This window comes from Pinus tabuliformis, chromosome 5_2 (genome assembly GCF_031772625.1).
Source record: "Pinus tabuliformis cultivar Carrire ecotype Pingquan chromosome 5_2, CPIR1, whole genome shotgun sequence".
Lineage (NCBI taxonomy): Eukaryota > Viridiplantae > Streptophyta > Pinopsida > Pinales > Pinaceae > Pinus > Pinus tabuliformis.
This window is the reverse complement of record NC_142306.1, coordinates 1,099,938,452-1,099,953,615: the sequence shown is the minus strand read 5'-3', so window position 1 is coordinate 1,099,953,615 and position 15,164 is coordinate 1,099,938,452. Positions and strand designations below refer to the sequence as shown.

The following is a 15,164-nucleotide window of genomic DNA, read 5'->3' as shown; positions in this document are numbered from 1 at the left end:
ATGGAAACCAAAGAGGTGGGATCATTTCCTACATTTGATGATTTTGCACCAGAGTATCTCGATGAGTTTCCTGAAGATATCATCCTTGACAGAAGAACCAGGACTTCACGATAGGGAGATGTGGAATACCTTCGAGTTGGTTTTAAGGGGATGCACCCTATCAAGGGAAAATGGCTGGAAAAAGAAAGAGTGAGGGAATAATTTCATCACTTGCCAATTGAATGATAAAGCTTTTCGTGGTCCAAAAGCTCCTCAATGGGGAGGATTGATGCAGGTGGATCTCCACACACTAGTGGCATGGAAAAGGCTCAAAATTCAAAGTGGTAGAAATTTGATTAACTTGACATCAGATCGAAGTGCTCGTTGCCCTGATTCCAACGGTGTGAACAGTACTCCAATCCAAGTCCATATGAAGAAGATAGAAGCAGTCAAATTTGTGGGTTGAATTACCCATGTGGCAGGCTTAAGGAGGGCGCAATTTGGCAAGAACCCACCACCTAAATCCGGCCAATTTTTCAAGTGAAATTGTGGGTCTGTTAATTCATCTTCTACCACCTAAGGTTCTAGAAAATTCCCAAAAGGGGTGGTAGTTATGCATTTAAAATATATATATATATATATATATATATATATATATATATATATATATATATATATATATATATATATATATATATATATATATATATATTTAAAAAGAGCGAGCGGCCATGACCCCATCGCCCCTGGAACCACACAACATCATTTATTTAAAAAAAGGGGGAAGGCTGCCATGACCCTACCGCCCTCGAAATCGGAACCTTAAATCAAAGTGGGGTGGGTGGCCATGACCCCGCCACCCTGGAGCCCACACAATGGCATATATTAATCGGGGGCATGGGTTTTCAACCCCGCCACCCCTCCACCTTTAAACGTAACCACCGGTGGGAATGGGGCACGGGCCACCAGAACAGTGGACCTACCACCCAATGATCAAACCAAAAAAAATATGCATATTAATTCGGGGTGGGATTTGATCCCCCGACGCCTCCTCAACCAAATGCCATGTTTACCAATGTGCTCAACGGTCCTCCTTTGGAGTATCTTCCCACTAATTGATATTTAAACCTTTTTGCACAGTGCATCGAGGGAGGAGAGAGTGTGCACGCAATTTGAGGCAGATAACTTACAAGTGGCGAAACCGTGAGTAGACCTGTGACAAGGGGTGGAACCTTGCCTGAGCAAATTTTCCAGGGGGTCAGTTTTGGTCCAGTATCATAACTGGGCAAGTTTTATATCAATTTTGCACCTATCGGTGACAAGGACTCAATGGTGATGCTAGTTTATGCAACAGATCTCTCCATTTTTCGGCCATTTTCCAAAGTGGAGGGCCCGGAGACGTAAATTGGACGAACTCTGTTATCCAGTCACTTGTCTTCTTTCATGCTTTTATGTGTTTGTCCTCTTCTCTCATTTGCACATTAAATTTTTATGTTTAAGCTGCAATTTATCCATGTAATTCCTTAATACATCTATAAGCAAAAGATCTTGGATCATGGAGATTCACCCTCACTTTATGATAGAGTAACCCCTAGCGAGTATAAGTGGATTAGCGCTTCTTTCTTACCCTTACCTAAGCAGTGCCCTTCATTAAGGGTTTCAAGGATCGGTATCGAGATAGCAACTCGAGGAATCCATGACTTGCTTGCCTTTTATTTCAGGTATGAAACAAATAGCAGTCCAGGCCTATAAGTAGAAAGGCTCAAGGAAATGCGAAGTATAGAGAGTATGAGTGGTCAGACTTGCTATCTGGTAGCCCAGACCCCGAGCTCGTACGGATCAAAGTGCTTTTATAACACCCTTAAGCTTCGGTCTTACCTTCCTTAACAACCCCAATTCTTCGGCAAGCCCAACCACACGCTAACCCAAGAAGCGGAAAGAAGGTCCCGGAGGGGCTTGCGGGTATTCTTAATTTGTAAACAAGAAGGTTTTGTTACAATTACATGGCTTATCAATACCACATGCCCAAAAAACCACAACTCATTTCATATGACACTTTTCATATGGAATTTTCTATAATTAATGAATTTAATTGAAAGGAGAAAAAGGCATAACCACTTTCACATGCCCAAAAACCATAACTCATTTCATATGACACTTGTCATGTGGCATTTTCTATAATTAATTAATTTAATTGGAAGGAAAAAAGGCATAACTACTTTGGAAATATATTTGTCTTAGATTTGTGTATACTACTAAGAATATTCTAGAATATTTTGTGGAGGTTAAATCTCTATCATCCACCTAATAATTATCGATAATTAAATTAAAATTTTAGAAAGCCAAAATTCCAAAACAAACATTCCTATCAACATAATTAAATTTTGAAGTTTATATGTGTAAGATATATAGGATAAATTTTGTAAATAAATGATTCTATTACTTAGTCGCAACATGGAACAAAGATATATGCAATAAACAATTTTTAATTTCCTAATGATAATCATAGTTGTAGCAATAAAGTCAACTTTTAGATATTCAGTTTTACTAATTCATAGTTTATAGATATATATATATATATATATATCTTAGCATGAAACAAGGAAATTTGATTATGGATTGTTTCTTGTTGTTGAAATGTTAATTTCTTTCAATTTTCACATAATTTAGTTTTTCGTAATTTATGAAGAGTTCAAACTCGGTAACAATTAGTCATATATAGAGCTAAAATGAATTAATGCAATAATTATTAGTATTTAAAAAAAAAATAGATGATCTATCCATGAAATTTTGTGTCTATTTAATGTTCCACTTTTAAGCAATTCAAATTAATAGAGCCACAACTCTACTATGTTTTATTGTATAGTATTACTATGAGTGTTTAACTAATGTACCAATGCCTTATTTTTTTATTGTATGGTATTTCTATTAGTATTTAACTAATGTAGTAGTTCCTTATTTCCTATGTTGTTCATCGAACTGGTATTAGAGCCCAAGAAACCAAGTTATTAGGCCAAAGGAGCTAAGAATAGAGCTGAGGGATATGAAGAATCAATTGCCTAGAAACGATTGTTGTTTGGTGAAAGGGGGACGTGACCAAGTTAAATAGATCCACCCATTGTTGAGAGTAGGCTTCATCTATCATTGCTCTTTTAGGGAGCCTCCATTATGAGACACAACTACGAGTCAAGACCCTCAGTTATAATTGGAGCTACTACTAATATAGGTTGTAATGTAGGTTTTAACCCTGTACAGAAATTACCTGCATACGAATTCTAAAACACAAAAAATAAACAATGCGAGAGCATAACACATAAAACACATACACAGAGATTTTCCCCTGGATCCCAAAACCGGGACTACCAGCTTGATTTTTCATTATGTTCCTTTCAATGTTACAATACATATTTATACATGCTAAAGCATCCAATACCATGGACCGAAAACCGTCGCGTCCAATACCATGGACTGAAAACCATCGCGTCCAAAAACATGTGCGAAAATCATGCACAAAGCCATAGGTGGGTCTACCCAACCTAACATAGGTTCCAAAACCAAAATTTTCCGGGGCACTGCCTCGGACCCCATAAAGTGGGGTTACGGGTGCCCCTCAAACCCCTTGTGACCTTCCCCCTCTAACCCCCGGTTAACTAATTGGGCTAGTCGTGTAAAGAATATAACACAACCCAACATTCTCCCACTTGTTGTTTTCTTTCCACTGGGGGCCACAAGAGAGCTTAGTCATTTATCCAGCCCTGCAGTGCCCATTGTTTCTCTACACCAAGAGAACTTCTCAGAGATCACAGATTTTGTCAATGCATCTGCAGTATTCTTCAAAGTGTCCACCTTTACCAGCAACACCTTTTTGTCTTCTATCATATGCCTCACAAAGTGATACTGAACATTAATATGCTTTGTCTTTGAATGATATGCAGGGTTCTTTGCCAAGAAAATTGCACTTTGGCTGTCACAGTCTATCCTTATATCTTCTTGTACTAAACCCATACTTGAACACAATCTCTGCAACCAAACTGCTTCCTTGCTTGCATGAGTGGCTGCCATGTATTCTGCCTCTATAGTTGATAGTGCCACTACAGATTGTTTCTTACTCATCCAACTGACTGCACTTCCAAATAGGTTAAACACATACCCACTTGTAGATCTTCTCTGATCTAGATCTCCAGCCCAGTCTGCATCAACAAAGACACGAATATCCAACACTCTGTCTAATCCTGGTCTTCCTTGGTAGCACAAACCATAATCACTAGTGCCACGCAAATACCTGAAAACCCGCTTCACTACTGTCCAATGCTCCTTCCCTAGTTTTGACATAAACCTGCTCAATACTCCCACTGCATGTGCAATGTCTAGTCTAGTACACAATTTCATACATCAGGCTACTGACTGCACTTGCATATGGAACACAAGACATGTCCCCTTCCTCTTCTTGGGTCTTGGGACACTGTTCAGCAGATAACCTCACACCTACAGGAATAAGAACCTTCACCGGTTTACTATCCTATGTAGAGCTTTGAAATTGCACCTCTCCTACACACTTTCCTAGAAAATTTTCCACTCACCTGGACCTCCTAAGCTATCAAAATCATTGCATATTGATTCTAAAAGAGCATTTAACGTGGTTTTCTAACTATGTTTTGTGTTTTCTGTTTGAACTAGATTTTGCTCATAAGCTGCAGAATCCAGTCACTTTCCGCAGCTGATTCAACTTTCCGTAACTGTTTTTGTTAAACTCTATGTTGCAGTTGTCACCAGGCAAAACAAGCCACATGGGCAAGTTAAAAATGACTTGGACATGGATCAGGTCCTATTGGTTCAGCCGAATTCATCAAGGGAAACTGCGGTCAACGGTGGTCAAACGATGGTCCTACGCAAGAGTCCTACGGCAGCCAGACTCTATTTTCCAGCACGTGAAGGATTCTGAAGGATGTGTGGCCATTCCTAACTCTCTGGGGTCTGTTGCCACCTGTATACTGACCCATGATGAGAATCTAACAGCCACAAGTTGGTAGATTTAATATTTTCGACAACCAGTACGCTAAATCCGTGGACACTATCTTTTACGTGTCCCCTATTCATGCAATCCTACAAGAAAACAGTTGTGTAAATAGTTCTGTAAACGTTGCTATAAACAACGCGTTTCTATAACGCATAGTTAGTCTTTTGTGAATGTAATTTTTGTTGTTCAAGCCAACTGTGCAATGACACTAGTTTTATTTCTGTGACCGTGTTATGAAATATATGAGAAGACTCTGTTTCTACATGAGCACGTGAACATAATCTTGGATTGATAGTCTGTTGACCGAGGCTGTGTAGAGGGCCCTTGTACACTGAGGTTTTGTTTCTCTTGTTGCTGTAAAGTTTCTTACATTGTTTTCTTATTTCCATTTGCATATATTCCACCTGTGTATATTTAAATTGTCATGGTATTAACATTCCACTTCTGTTCATGATTTTACAGCTTTGTATAACACTGATCAGTGCATGTATGTTTCAGGATAGAGTACGCAGCCCGGGCATCTGCATATAATTTTCACAATGACTAATGACATGGGATTAATTCTCTACTGACTTTGCTTTTCCTAGTTTTTAATTCCAGTTCTGCTTTGTTGATTTCAGTTTTGTTTCCTTGCTTTATTAGTTAGCTTAAATATTAAATTGCTCATATCATTGTCAGTTACCTCCGAAAGCCATAGCTGGACTACTGGTGAGTGATTGAAGTATGAATGTGTAATTTGATTTTAGTTTTCCTTTTCTGTAATTAGATATTAAATTGCTCATATCATTGTCAATTACCTCCGAAAGCCATAGCTGGACTACTGGCGAGGGATTGAAGTATGAATGTGTAATTTGATTTTAGTTTTACTTTTCTACAATTAGATATTAAATTGCTCATATCATTGTCAGATACCTCCGAAAGCCATAGTTGGACTACTGGCGATGGATTGAAGTATGAATGTGTAATTCGATTTTAGTTTTACTTTTCTGCAATTAGATATTAAATTGCTCATATCATTGTCAGTTACCTCTGAAAGCCATAGCTGGACTACTGGCGAGGGATTGAAGTATGAATGTGTAATTTGATTTTAGTTTTACTTTCCTGCAATTAGATATCAGATTGCTCATGACATTGTTGATTACCTCCGAAAGCCATAGCTGGACTACTGGCGAGGGATTGAATTATGAATGTGTACTTTTATTTTAGTTTTATTTTCCTTGAAATTCTTAATTACTTTGAGTCATTTTTCCATATTTAGACAGTAGCAGAGATGATAGTTTCATGATCAGTAGTTCATTATTTTCTTGTTTTAGATAGCAGCACATTTTCATTCTTGTCCAAGTAATACTTTCATCACTAGTATGTTCTAAGACCTTCTGAAGTGTTAAGTTTGGGAACCATTATAGAGGACACAATCGCCTTAAAATCTATAACCATACTTGCCTTCTAGAGACTTAGGAATAGGAATTCCATTCACATTATAAAAACCCCCAAAACAAAATAAAAACTGAAAAACGACAAAAATATAAGAAATAGGCTATCTTGCACATATAGTGCGCCACACTTCATCAGTTTACGACTCCCGGATTGATAATTAATGTAGCAATTTAGCACACACTAAATTGACCAAACATCCTGCATATTAAACCTCTACAGTATTGTCTCGACATACTTCCTCTGGTTTAACTAGAGCTTCCTCTTTTCCTGATCTCTTTTAATTTCCATGCCCAAAATATAGTTTGCAGCACCAAGATCTTTCATGTCGAATTTGGAGGACAATTGGGTCTTCAAAGCCTGGATAATTTCTTTGTCATTTCCAACTAGAAACATATGATCCACATACAAGACCAGATAAATAGCACGGTCATCAATTAATTTAAAATACACATAGTGATCTGCTTTGCTTCTGGTGAAGCCAAGTCCCCATATAAATGTATCAAAATTCTGATACCACATCCTTGGTGACTATTTTAACCCATACATATACTTCTTTAACTTGCATACTAGTTCTTTCTTACCCTTCACCGCAAAGCCTTCAGGTTGCTTCATGTAGATCTCCTCTTCCAAATCCCTGTGAAAAAATGTTGTCTTCACATCCATCTGTTCTACCTCAAAATCAAAAGCAGCAGTAATAGATAAAATTAATCTAATAGAAGTTACCTTGGCAACATGAGAAAAAATATCACCAAAATCAATTCTCGGCACCTGGGAATAACCTTTTGCTACCAACCGAGCTTTGTATTTCTCCACTGTTCCTTCTGCATTTGTCTTCTTTTCGAACACCCATTTGCTTCCAATGGGTTTCCTCCCAGCCGGCAACTCCACTAGATCCCAAGCCTCATTTTTGTGCAAAGATGCCATTTCATCAACCATGGCCTCTTTCCAGAGTTTTCCATCCTCTGAATCCACTGCTTCCTTCACAGTTCTGGGATCATCATCAGTAATAGACAAAGCAAAATTTGAACAAAAAGTAGATGTACTATACCTCTCTGGCTACCTTCTTTCTCGAACTGATCTTCTCACAACCGGAGTTTGTGGCTCTTCATCTTCTGATTCCTCCTCTGCTGTAGAGTTTGATTCTTCCTCTTTTAGCTCAAACTCTATCTTCTCAGGTTCCTTTGGTTGGAATTCATGTTTAATAACATCTTTCACCTCTCTGAACACCACATCTCGATTGGACACAACCTTCCTTGTTACTAGGTTCCAAAGTTTATAACCCTTTAAACCATCCTTATACCCAATAATGATGCACTTTTCATATTTACTATCCAACTTGGTTCGTTTCTCCTTTGGAACATGTACATATGCATCACATCCAAATACCCTTAGATGTGAAAGAGAGGGTTTCTTACTAGTCCATACCTCATGTGGAGTCTTATCCTCCAACACTGATGAAGGTGATCTGTTGACCAGGTAACATGCAATATCCACCACCTCTGCCAGGAATTCATGTCCTAACCTGGCACCACTGAGCATGCTTCTTGCCCTTTCCATCAATGTCTTGTTCATTCTTTCTGCAACTCCATTTTGTTGAGTTGTTTATGGAGTATTCTTCTGCTGTGCTATACCACACTTCTTACAGAATTCTTCAAATTCCTTGCTGCAAAACTCTCCACCATTATCTGTCCTCAGCACCTTTATCTTCTTCTATGTCTGATTTTCCACGAGAGCCTTAAATTCTTTAAACTTGTCAAAGACTTCAGATTTCTTCTTAAGGAAATATATCCATGTATTCCTTGAGAAGTCATCTATAAATGATACATAGTACACAGACTTACCCAGTGATGGAACTTTCACAGGTCCAAACACATCACTGTGCACAAGCTCTAATATCTGTTTTGCCCTCTTACCACTAGAGGGGAAAATCACCCGATTCTTCTTCCCATATACACAATTTTCACAAAAATCAAAATCCAGAGAGCTATTACTCATACCTTCTACCATACCTTTACCATGAAGTATTCGAAGGCCTTTCTCTCCAATATGTCCAAGCCTTTGATGCCACAATATGGTCTTCTCTCCAAATACCACTAGATTTTCTGCTCCACTTTCAAGAACCACAGAACTATTGCCCCCATCAACAATCATGCTACCTTACAGCTTGTACAGAGTTCCAATCCGAACTCCCCACATCAATACCAATGCTCCCCAAACCATCTTGCAGGTGTCCTTCTCAAACACTGTTTTTACACCTGCACCATCCAGCTTGCTTACAGAAATTAGATTTATGGCCAATGCAGGAATATGTAGAACACCTGGAAGTGTTCTAACTCTTCCACCTTGTAACTTCAACTTTACCTTTCCACGACCAATGATTTTAGCCTTCCTGTCATGCCCCAAGAAGACATCACCACCATCATATTTCTCATACTCACAGAACCGTTCTCTATGGGGAGTGAAGTGAAAGGATGCACCTGAGTCAATCAACCATGCCTCATGATCTACATGCGTACTTGAAGAAGCCAAGTACACATCCCCACCTTCATCTGAGGTGGTTTTCACCTCCACGGAAGGAGCCTCATTAGATCCCTTTCCTTTATCAATAGCTTTAGATTTACAGTCCCTTTTGAAGTGGCCTTACTTTCCGCATTTCCAGCACACCACCTTTATAGGTTTTCCTGGAGATTTAAATCTCCCACTAGATTTAGATCTCCCACTTGATGACTTATTTTTGTTTCTGTTCTAGGACCGTCCTCGTATAGACAAGGCATCACTATTCTGGCTCTCCATATTTTTCCGTCTCATCTCCTCCGTTAGCAAGGCTGAGACTATTTCATCAAACTGCAAGGCAGTTGCATTGCTACCTATTGCAATAACTAGACTATCCCAGGAATATGGTAGAGAACACAACAAAATGATGCACTTATCTTCATTTGAAATTTTAATATCAATAGATGCTAACTGACTTACCACAGTATTAAATGTGTTCAGATGCTCTGTGACCGAGTCTCCATCTTTCATCCTCAGGTTATACAGCTTTTTCTGCAGGAACAGTTTATTCACCAGAGACTTAGATTGGTACAAAGTCCCTAACTTGTCCCACAAAACCTTTGTTCTAGTTCCCCTGATACATTTAGCAATACTGAATCTGAGACACACAATCGTATTGTGCTCTTTGCCTTCCGATCCAACTTCTTCCATTCTTCATCGGACACTCCCGTTGGTTTAGTACCCGGATCTACCATGATCCACTGATCTTTATCGACCAACAGATCCTCCATCTAGAGTTTCCACAACTCAAAACTCTGACCATTAAATTTCTCGATCTCTATCTTTCCACTGCTCGCCATCTTCTTTCACCACTAGAATTGATCTTGCAGATCACCCACTGAACAGGGTCTACCACAGGCCCGAGCGAAACCCCTCAGCAACAAAGGCATCCCCTTGAATCCAAAATAGCTCTGATACCAAATGTAGGTTTTAACCCCGTACAGAAATTACCTGCATACGAATTCTAAAACACAGAAAATAGACATTGTGAGAGCATAACACATAAAACACATATACACAGAGATTTTCCCCTGAATCCCAAAACCGGGACTACAAGCTTGATTTTTCATTATGTTCCTTTCAATGTTACAAAACATATTTATACATGCCAAAATCCAATACCATGGACCGAAAACCATCGCGTCCAAAAAACATGTGTGAAAATCATGCACAAAACTGTAGGTGGGTCTGCCCAACCTAACATAGGTTCCAAAACCAAAATTTTCCGGGGCGCTGCCCTAGACCCCATAAAGTGGGGTTACGAGTGCCCCTCAAACCCCCTATGACCTCCCCCCCTCTAACCCCCGGTTAACTATGTGGACTATTCGTGGAAAGAATATAACACAACCCAACATGTAAGCCACCATAATACTTATACTTGTTGAGAGGAAGATTGAACATCATGTGTATCAGTTCTAACTATTACCATAGCTTCCAAAGGAATGAGGCGAGATGCCATAAAAAGGACTATGCGCAAGAGTCATCACTGTGACTTGAAACCTCCACCTCCTGTGAGATTAGCCACCATAAAGAGGGCATCCAACCCTAGTTGTCACGATTCTAGTGGATGCTCAATTCTTAGAACACAAAGGTTTGAATGGTTTTTGGTAGTTTAAAACCAAGGTAAATAATGGAAAAAAAAATGAGGTACACGAGGTACTATGCATCACACTGGGAGAAAAGGTCCCATGTCACAATGAGTTATAGAGAATGATAGCCACATGAGAAAGAAAATCGAAAATAAAAGCATACAATCTCTAGTAACCTAAACCTTAACCATAACATTGCAATGAATTGGAAACTTGCTCGTGCAGAACAACTATTTAAACAATATTCAAATACATACTTTTAATGCACACTTAAATGATTAAGCCAATAAATATCATTGATATGCCAACAACAATATATAGATATATAATACAAAAACTTTCAACCAGAGGGATGGTAATGTGAGGTAGGAGATAGGATGCACCACAGGTCATAACCTATAAGTTCCTCAGCTTTTGGCTGACTCAAATGGCATAGTTGCATATTATGTGCTATAGAAGTTTGTTAGTAGCTTCTTGGAGCTGCAAATCCTCATTACCACATGATTTAAGAAGTGAAGGGAATATTCCCGAATTAAAATTTCCAAGAGTTGCACCAATAACAACCGGAATGATAAGATATCGATAGTTTCCTGTAGATGTAATTTTATCAGGGACCACACACTTTACATCACTCTAGTTATTACGAGCCTCCTTAGAAGAAGAATGTACTATAAAAGAATGCCAGAGATATTTGAAAATATTGCAAGTTCTGCAGGGACATCTGACATTTTTTTATTAAGCATTGTAGTGTCAAATATAAAATCATGACTTGACTTGAACTCGGTGGAAAAAGGTGTAGTGATTAAACCAGACCTTGACCTTACAGTGGACATTATTATACCATTTCTTCTTGGAAAATGAGTGTTCAACAAATATTGATCGAGATTGTAATCACCTACCCTGCTAGATGTTCTGAAGTAATAAAGCATGTGCAAGGTGTTTAGGGAGAAATTGTTTTTTTCTTACTTCCATAGAAACTTTTAGGGGTGAATCTTAGCCCATGGGAGAAATTTAAGGGGTTTTGAATTTTAGAGGGGCAAATTTTTTATATCAGACCAATTTTCTATAGTTCGGCCAAAAAATATTTCAAAAATAAATAAATACTATATTTTAGCCACCAATATTATGAAAAATAAGAGAGATAAAAGTCGAATTCGCCTCCCCAAATTTCATTTCAACCTCCTGATTCACCATGTTTTCATCTGGGATTGCTCCCAATCGCCCCCAATTTCTAGAAACCACATTTCGAGCTATGGGTTCACCTTGAAAATATGTTTGCAGGTGTGATTTCTCCCAATCACCACCAATTTCCAGCAATGACATTAGTGAGGGGCTATCTCTACCATCAGTGTTTAAGAAAAACAGCAGAATATCACTTGTCGTTGAACGGGATACAAAAACCCTGCTCCCATGAATGAAGAGGAGGACATACTTCAACCAGTAAGTGAAAACAATAGAGACATAGAGAGAGACACAACAAGCAAAGCCAAGCATCGAGAAAAAAAAAAAAAAGTTAGTGTCAGATTCATCAGAGAGAAGAGAACAAAGTTGTTCACTTTTGGTTGTGCAAGAAGTTGCTTAGCCAAGAACCATAGGAAGGAAGAAACTTGATTATGAGCCCTATTATTTTCTTCTAACCACATATAGTTTACAAGCTCAATACTAGGGCATTACCAAATTTCATTTCAAGCTTTGGATTCACCTTGAAAATATGTTTGCAGGTGGGATTTCTCTCAATTACCCCTGTTTTCCAACAACAACACTGGTGAGGGGCTATCTCTACCATCGGTGTTAAGAAAAAAAACAGAATGGAAAAAACTAGGGGCATTACCAACGCAGTGAATGGAAAAAACTAGGGGCATTACCAACACAGTGAATGTGGGCGTAGCAGTACAACCAGATTGGGATAATCAAGAGTTCTCCTCTTCCTTGGCTCTCAATGTTCGTCATCTTTTCAAATTTCTGCTACAGTTTGGTATGTGGCTTTTTATTGTTATCTCACTTTTTTTTCACTGAAAATTTGGTGTTTTTTTATTCTGCATCTGGCTTAGAATGGATCTAGGTTTCATATGGGTTTCTATTATTATCTCACTTTTTTAGCTCTGAAATTTTGGGGGGTTTTTTTTGTTCTGCATCTGGCTTAGAATGGATTTGGGTTTCATATGTTTAGTATTAAATGTATTAATAACTTTTATCTATGAAGACAATTATGCAATGGATCTGTAGAAATCTTGTGTACTCTAAATACAAAAACCTATATTTTACAATGAAATCTCGTGTACTCTAAATACAAAAACCTATATTTTACAATGAAATCTCGTGTACTCTAAATACAAAAACCTATATTTTCCAATGAAAGGGAATACTTTTAAACAGTCCCATCTTTGTCTTAGTTTATATATGACAACTTTCTATGATGATCTCCAATATGGTCTTCCAGCTCTTAGTTTCAAGAACTAACACATACCCATCTAGACCTCCCTTTTATGCACCTCAAGGTCATGGAGTTCTTGATTACAGATCTCCTAAATTAAAATATATGATATATTGATCATTTTGTGAACTCAGATGTGCATTATGTAACTGGAAAGTGTGCAACCTCGATATGTATATCACACGTTGGTTTAGATGGGTTTGTATTAGTGTTCGTATTCAATTCACATAATTCATCATCTAGATTCACTAAATCATTTCACACACAAACACATAATGTGTTGATATATCCCCTGCCTTATCCTGGAATGTTGAGTAATTCTGTATAGGTCAATGATCACTGCAACATTGGCAAGAACTTGATTTTCAACAGAGCTGAAGGATTCATATCATAAAGAAAAACATACCCACAAAAACTAGGAAGTTTTATCTTTCAAAAAAGAATTTTATGAATATGTCAATTCTCCTGGAATTTGCTCTGTAGGAAAGCTTAAATAATAGAAAACACATGGGGGAAATCCAAATTTTGTTCAATGTTATAGAATTTCAGGTGATGGTAACAACCTTTTTCACATTTGGAGGATCCTAGAACTCACCAATTGTTGATCCAAACAATGTAATTTGTGAATCAATGGGAAATGGATCCATAAACACCCTATGCCTTGTTGCAGCAAGAGAATAAGAACTAAAATGACCACACAATGAAATCACCAATAAGATTCTCTGTAATAAATTCCTTAGGGAAAACATGGTGTAACAATACCCAACACTTTAAGGGTTTCATATAAATAGTCTCTCCTTTGTTTTTCCATAACAAGGGTTTCATATAAATAGGCTCTCCTTCATTTTTCCAACACCAATTTATGAGAATAAAAAATTCATTTGGAATTGTTAGAAATAAAATATTTTTGCTTTCGTTTGTAGTGTAATTTTATGACATAAGGTTATTTGATATTTAAAATTTATTCAAAGGCCTCAACTAAAAGCAAGTTAGCAGCATTGAATTACAAACTGAGTACATTGGAGCGTCAGCTAGAGCTACTTGAAGCCAAGGTCAACATTGCATCAAGTACTTCGGGGTTGGCTTGATCCATGCCCTTTTCCTATTAGAGACAAGGAAAGAGAAAATTTTCAGACCATAATGATAAACCTAACACCTCGGGCCATGATCTGAAATGATCAGATGTTAAAACTGATGTAGAATTGATTATGCCAACTGTGAAATAATTGTTAACTTGAAGTGTTGAAACTGTGAGAACTGCGTAAGAAAAAAGGCTTTACGACAGTTGATAAAACATAAGTAAGAAAATCAAATACACAGCGATACCAGACATCAAGATTGATTACGGAGTTAGTCCCGGATGGACTACGTCTACGGGTCCACTTTCGAGATGGGCGACTACTTTATTAGGATTGATTCCGAAGAGGTTGATTACACATCAAATTGACCAAACTGAATGTGCACGTAGGCACTTCTGGTCACTGTCATAAGAAATATCTCTAAACTAGCTTTCTAATGCCTATCACGGTTCCCAATTCCGACTCCCGATGCTCCTGTTACACTGAAAATAAAACAACCTATATCCTCCAGAATCTGCATACAAAACTCAAAAATCACTCCTCCTTCTTCATGAACAAAAAAGGTGTTTTTAAAGGGTTGCAGATACATCTGAGGTCTTCCCAACCAAGATTGGCATGAACACTGAAAGTAGGAGCTGCAATTATGTTCTCATGTCCTCGGTCTTATCACTGTTTGCCACCTAGGGATACCATACATGGTCTTTGAATTAATTTTAAAACAAATTGTAACGAAAAACCCAAATCAGACTTTGGATTAACGCAAAATTGCTGGCGGTTAGGATAAAGCATGGAGGGAGTTAACTATTAGCATATGAACAGTAGGGTCTAACCATTGTCGAAAACTAGGTGGCTACCCCTAATGGCGCGGTAACCACACTAATCACATGGCACATTCTCCGCCCAATGGTTTCGTTCCTGATGTGTGGTTTAGTTGCTGCGGTTACAATAACTGTGTGGTTACTGCCCTTTTTTTCACATGTCACAACCCGCAACGTTAGCTGCTATGGTCTGAACTCCACCCAGTTAACAATAACACTTTTCCTGTTCACATGGTTATAGTCCCTGTTAGTGTCAGT

At 38.1% G+C, this 15,164-nt stretch overlaps 1 pseudogene; it reads left to right on the top strand.

The window, feature by feature from the left end:
• The first annotated feature begins 12,417 nt into the window (after positions 1-12,417).
• LOC149163075 (protein BRICK 1 pseudogene) lies at positions 12,418-14,097 on the top strand (annotated as a pseudogene).
• The last annotated feature ends 1,067 nt before the right edge of the window (positions 14,098-15,164 follow it).